Here is a 6,139-nt window from a genome sequence, read left to right on the forward strand (position 1 = left end):
ACCCCCCCTAAAAGGACCCACAAATGAACCGTACTCAGGCCACCTTCTGTGGTTTTGATTGATTTGTGCATTGTGAAAACAAAGTAGTCTCGGTCTGCTTCACGTTTGCTTCATACAGTAGATAAAGAACTTGAGAGTTGATGTACATGTATAGCTACAGTTTTCCGTTACCTAACAGAACAACAACTCAAATTTTTTATTTTGGGATCATGTGGTCCTACAATAATGTCAGCATTTTGTTTAGCAATATGACATAAGCTAACAGAGCCACTGTGGTAATAGCAATTATCATAGCATTTCAGCCAAATGATTGTATCGTGTAAAGCAACCATCTTGAATGGCATAGTCACTACTAAACTATGGGAAAAGAGTTAGTGTGAACACCAAATGATCAGAGATCTCATCAACACTAAAATTTCCAGAAACAGAACTGGGTCCACTTTCGAGTCCAACTGTACTGTGAACACCAAAAGCACTGAGGCCATTTGCAGCTCCCTTTCAGGTCTCGCTTATATTAAACATAGAACTCCTGAACCTAAATCTTTGCCATCCCGTCATCAGTGAGCTCGCCTCAATCTCGTTAAGTGATGAATGAAATCTGATCTGTGCTGCGACTCTGACCCTTCGGCTCATGATGAATTGAGCAAACGCGCTCAGTTTTTAATTGCAGCGTCCTAACTGAACTAAATGATTTTTATTACTAGAAAAAAGCAAAATGACAGTGCGGGCAATGCCGCAGCGGGCAAGTGATGCAATCGCTGTGTGGCCGAACACCATGTAACACCGGGAACACCGACTAACGCATCAAGCCAATTTTGGGGACTAATGCACCTGCAATCACTGGCACACCACTCTTGCATCACTGAGATAATGTGTGTGACCTTCATCTGCAATGTGAAGGCTGTCACCCACAATGGTTCCATCTCTATGTCTTGGCCCACGTCGCGTACTACTGGGTCCATACCCTGCAGAAATCACAAATCCCCAACACACATTATACTACTGATATTAAAGAACATGGCTATATTGCACCCCACATGATCATTACATCTATAACTGCAAGTTAATATTGCTTATACAAACACACGTAAACACACTGCATGCACTTGAGCAGCTCCAAGAAAGCATCAAGTCCTTCCAGAAACTTCTCCCTGAGCTTGTCGGTCCACTCTGTTGGACGGCTAATCAGGACATATCTGAGTTTAAAAAAAAAGTTTAATGAGAATGATTAGCTATTAATTATCATTAATAATGATATTCTCTGACAGACAGTGTAACACATTCTGCTTTTTTCCAGCCGTACTTGAGGTCTTCTATAAGACTCTGGACCCTGCGGAATTTAAAGACCTTTTGTGCACTGTAGAGTTCAAACTGAAATCGTCCCTGCTGGTCTGGATGTCTCAGGTGATCATGGAGTGTGCGGACGATCGTGGTCATCAGGCTCTCCTCTGTGATCAGCATCCGTGCCTGTAATGAGGATAAGACCACAAATCGGTACTTCTAATAGTGATAAAGTTAACATTTTGTTACAATTCCAATAAATAGTCAAATGAAGTGCACTTCGTTCAACCCTACTTTAATAATAAATGTTTTCCCCAAATAGGGAAAACGACCTTGCTGCTAGATCTTTAATCATTCTATTAAGCTGTATATTCACTATACAACTGGGGGGAAAGAACAGTTAAAGTGTGAACATTCAGAATTGAGTGAATCTAAGAAGACTGTTTCTCCCAACACGTACATGATACCAAAGCCACTGCACACCAGATACAGTGGTGCTTGAAATGTGAAAGTTTTCTATATTTCAGCATAAATGAGACCCAAAACATCAGATTTTCCACACAAGTCCTAAAAGTAGACAAGAACCCAATTAAACAAACCAGACTGAAATATTATACTTGGTCAATTATTTATTGAGGAAAATGATGCAATATTACAAATCTGTGAGTGGCACAAATATTGTACTTCTAACCTTAGAGTAAGAACCTCGAAGATTAGCAGTTAATTTGCCTGAATCTCAAGAGAAAGTGGGTCATGCAGCAAGAAAACAACCTTAAACACACTTTTCTTCTTTAACCATTTTTGGTAGAATGAATTAAGTGAATGTTTTGGAATGTTCAAGTCAAAGTCCTGACCTTAATCCACTAGAAATGTTGTGGAAGGACCTGAAGGAAGCAGTTCATGTGAGGAAACCCACCAACATCCCAGACTTGAAGCTAAAATTCCTCCAAGCCGATGTGCAGGACTGATCAACAGTTACCGGAACTGTTTAGTTGCAGTTATTGCTGCACAAGGGGGTCACACCATATCCTGAAAGCAAGGGTTCACATACTTTTGCCACTCACAGATACGTAATATTGGTTCACTTCCCTCAATATATAAATGATGAAGTATTATATTTTTGTCTCATTAGTTTAATTGGGTTCTCTTTATCTATAACCCCAATTCCAAAAAGGCTGGGACAATATGGAAAATGCAAAAAAAAACAAAACAAACCAACAAACCCCAAAACCAAAGAGACATTTGAAAATTCAATTCACCCTGTACTATATTGAAAACACATTATTTGATGTTGTACTTTGAATATTTAAAAAATAAATTGAATTCACACTCATTTCAAATCTGATGACTGCAACAAACTCCTAAAAAGTTGTTTAACACTGTGTAACATCACCATTTCTTTTATTAACAAGCGGGATTTTCTACCATTCATCCGTTATAGATTTCTTCAGCTGCGCAACTATACAGTGCCTTGGTTGCACTCTTTTGCGCTTCATAATGCACCACACTTTCTCAATCAGAAACAGGTCAGGACACGAAGGCACGGTGAAAATTTGCACTGACAGGTAATTGAGAACTCCCGGTCATGGTCATCCTTCATGTAGGGCTGGACGATATGGCCAAAATGTATATCACGATATATTGCTTAATTTCGGTCGATACGATATAACTCCGATATCGATAAGAACAATATAAATCCTCAGAAAAACTGCCAAGGACGCCCACAACAGATGTCTGTACCTTCAAACTTCTGTAAAATGAATGCCAAGTCTATGAAACCTCCTCCTATAAAACTATATAATAATTTAGAAATTAAAAAAATTATTTTGAATTTAACCTTCATACAAACAAGAAATGTGAAATCACTGTCAAATAAACAAAACTCTCACCTTTGTCAATATTAATATCTTTAACTTATTACTATTTTATTCTTATAGATTGAAATAAAAGTGCTTCAGCCAGGATAAAAAAATTATGAAAAATGCTCAGAGTTGCTGAAGAAAACAGAAAAAGTGTGAGCAATAACAAGAACACATGTTGCTGGGGCAGGGACATTGTTGGGGGTTGATGACACCCTATGACAGGCTCTAGAGGTTTCTAGCAAGAAATACAAGCTGGTCTACATTATCTGGCTTCAAAGATGCCCTTTTACATGTGACAATGTTGGCACCTGTACTAAAACCCTCTCAGAGGGGGAGCTTGTGGCTTGAATACACAAGTAATGTTTTGCCAGTTGTCCTACTCTGGGGAAGTTCTTATGAGAGACACTAACAAACAAACTGACAGAGGCTCTACACTTAAGAGAAGGAACTAAAGAATGAAGTAACACGTGAGTTGCAGACAGTTTTAGTTACTGCGTAGCAGGAGCTCGGGTACATGCTTTAAGTAGTGAATGATTATTTACAAAAACTGTTTTCAGAATTGTAATGCTGTTCTCTCCAGGGAAGGGGTCACAATGTTAACTGATGTCTGCCCCAGAGACAATAACAGCACCGAGACCCTTCCCATAATGTCTAACCTGAAATCTTCCTGTAATGCTGCAGACCGAGGGTCCTGGTCCATGCCACCATGGAGGACATTTTAAGCTCATTGTAAAACACTGATTTTGAGTTTCTTGAACCATTTTGGTGTTCATGTGGAAGTATGCTTGGCTCTTTATCTTGTTGAAAGCCAAGTCTGAACCTCCTGGCAAAGGCAAGCTAAAGGTTCTGGGCTAAAATGTGATTGCTTCTCTCTCCCTCCCTCTCTCTCTCTCTCTCCCCCTCCCCCTCCCTCTGCTTCAGCGGTTCAACCCCAGATACCAGGCAAAAATTACTTCATGTATACAGAGATCCCCAAACTATACACCGAAACCAGACCTCATTTCAGAACATCTCAAAGAAAAAACATTTTATGCCTACATATTTATTATATATCTATTTTGTAATTGCTTTTTTATATTATGTGACTGTTGTTTTTTATAATGCTCAAGTGTTTAAATAAAGGAGTTAAAAGTATTATTTATTTATACACAAAGTGGTATCGAGTATCGTGTATTTTTGCTGGTACCGACTACTAGATTTTTGGTATCGTGACATCCCTAGATTGGACATTCTATGTTTGAGTTATAACAACTTCCTTTTTCATGGTGAAACTTCTAAATTTGTGAGAGCGCCACGCCCACGGCGAGCAGCAAAAATTCAAAAGCTTCGCAATTTAGCATCGTCAATGCCTGTAGATGAGACTGACCGAACGTGATGCCGATCTGATGAAAGCTCCAGGAGGAGTACGTTAAAGTACGAGGCCCGGAAATGGCAAAAAACGGAGGAAAAAATTAAGAGAAAAATCAAAATGCTGACTTCCTGTTGAGTTTAGGGTATGGGTTCAAGAGACCAGGGAGTCAGCCATTTTAAGTGTTGTCTCAATTGCAAAATCCTTCCAGTGCACTGGAATGTTCGCTCCCTAAAAAATACCACAACACACCACAAAAACCAGGGAGCATCGATACTCACTATGTTCCCTTACTGGAAATGACCTCATGTCTCTCAGCTAATGTCTCTCTCTAGTGTCTGGTTTAAAATGAGCTCAATCTGCAAACGCAAGGTGGCTGATGTGTCCATTGTTGCTGAATATTTGAATGGAGCTATACTGAGAGCTATTGTAAATGCACTGTAGCACTTGTCTGTCCTGCAGACTTCATAGTTGAAAATGTGAACTGCTTGCTCCCAAAACTTCTTTAGTGCAGATTAGGGCTGCACAATTAATGGAATATCGATCGCGATTACGATTTTGACTGCCTGCGATTAAATGAACATGATCGACTGCGATATTGACATTTAAATTCCGTCCTCCGCTCACAGAAAACTCCACTGCAGATCAAATCAAGCGGCTCCTACACTACAGCCAATCACCATAGAGTGGCGCAGGGATGACGTCATTTTGTAGTGCCAAAACCCCGAAACGGAATTAGCATTTCAGCCCTCGAGTTGCTAGCTTCACTTCGAGCTCCAGAGCGAGGGGAAATCATGAAATTAGCACGATGCTAAATAGCGCTTCAGAGGTTGTCGGGGACATTAAACCTAATCACGCTGAGTGGGAAACAAACTTTGCAGATAAACTCGGGGCTCTACGGTGCAACCATTTCACTCGCATTGTGACTGAAAAGTACTTTGTGCGACTGTGAATAAATATTTATTCACACCGGTGCAAGTGACCTGTTCGGAGTTGTATAATACAATCGGAATTAAAACTACAGGAAGTCCAAAATACATCTACACCGCGCAACAGTTCCTTTCACACTGCTTTTCATCTCCTCAGTCCACTGTACAAGTGTGGAAATACTGCAAAGAAGCCATTTTGATGAAGTGACTCTACATCATCTGCTTCTCTCAACTCTCCGATCTCACAACCGCCATCTTTTATTGATCCCGCAAAATGACCTGAACTTTCACCTGCTCGTGTAGACACAGCGGCTTCGGGTGGAGTAAATTAATAATAACGTTACAAGGTGGGTTTAATTCAGACTTCTTTATTAAATAATTCCTCACCAATCATAATCAAGAGTAGAACTGTTCAGTCTGTAAATATACAGTACACTGCAGCTCTCCTTCACTAACTCTAATTCACTCCACTTACACTCACGGTTGCCAGATATCACTAGAAAAGTCAACTCCAGTTTCCATGTTTTGATTTATCCCCCCAAAACACAATATTATCAGCAGACATGGACACCGTACTGGGGAAACGATCTAAAACTGAAACAAAAATAAAACTACTAAAATGTAAAGACAGAAAATGTGTTTAGTTATAAATAAATCATTTAATATATAAAATAATAGATATTATAATAACTTCATAAAATATAAATAAAATGAGAAAT

This window comes from Ictalurus furcatus, unplaced genomic scaffold (assembly GCF_023375685.1).
Source record: "Ictalurus furcatus strain D&B unplaced genomic scaffold, Billie_1.0 scf3, whole genome shotgun sequence".
NCBI classification, from domain to species: Eukaryota; Metazoa; Chordata; class Actinopteri; order Siluriformes; family Ictaluridae; genus Ictalurus; species Ictalurus furcatus.